This window comes from Euleptes europaea, chromosome 15 (genome assembly GCF_029931775.1).
Source record: "Euleptes europaea isolate rEulEur1 chromosome 15, rEulEur1.hap1, whole genome shotgun sequence".
NCBI classification, from domain to species: domain Eukaryota; kingdom Metazoa; phylum Chordata; class Lepidosauria; order Squamata; family Sphaerodactylidae; genus Euleptes; species Euleptes europaea.
The window spans coordinates 54,185,077-54,185,713 of NC_079326.1; positions in this window are offsets into that span (position 1 = coordinate 54,185,077).

Here is a 637-nt window from a genome sequence, read left to right on the forward strand (position 1 = left end):
TTTGCTAGTCTCTAAGGCCATACTGAACTCTAGCTCTTTTGTTATCTGAAGAGGTGAGCTGAGACACACAAAAGCTCCAACACCCTGCCTTAATTTTGTTAGTCTTTAAGGCCATACTGAATTCTTGCTCTTTTCTATAGCTGAAGAGGTGAGCCGAGACCCACAGAAGCTGCTACCCTGCCAGTAATTTTGCTAGTCTTGAAGGCCCCCTAGACTGTTGCTCTTTTCAGCAACACCTTTTTTGTTTTTTTAGTAGCACACGAAACCCAACCCTAAATATACTTTACTATTTTCCCTTTTATTTCAGGCCTACCCACCCGAAGAACCGCAAACAAAACTCCCCCTGATTCCCCCACCCCGCCGCGCGACTGCCAGAGACGACGCCGCAACCTGGCCTTATAAAGGCCTAGTGAAGCCCCGCCCAGCCCCTTCGGTCACGTGCCCCTCGGCGTTCGCGTAGAGGCGGTTCAACCGTCAACCGGAAGCGTCGGGGACTCACAGCCTTTCTTTCCCCCCCGGAGCTCTATGGCGTTCGAGGGAGGCAGGAGTCGACAGTGGAAAAGGGCTGGTAGAGTTGCCGGAAGTGGGCGGCTAGAGCGGCGCTTCCGGCGACCGCGGCCGGAGCCGGAAGGGAGCG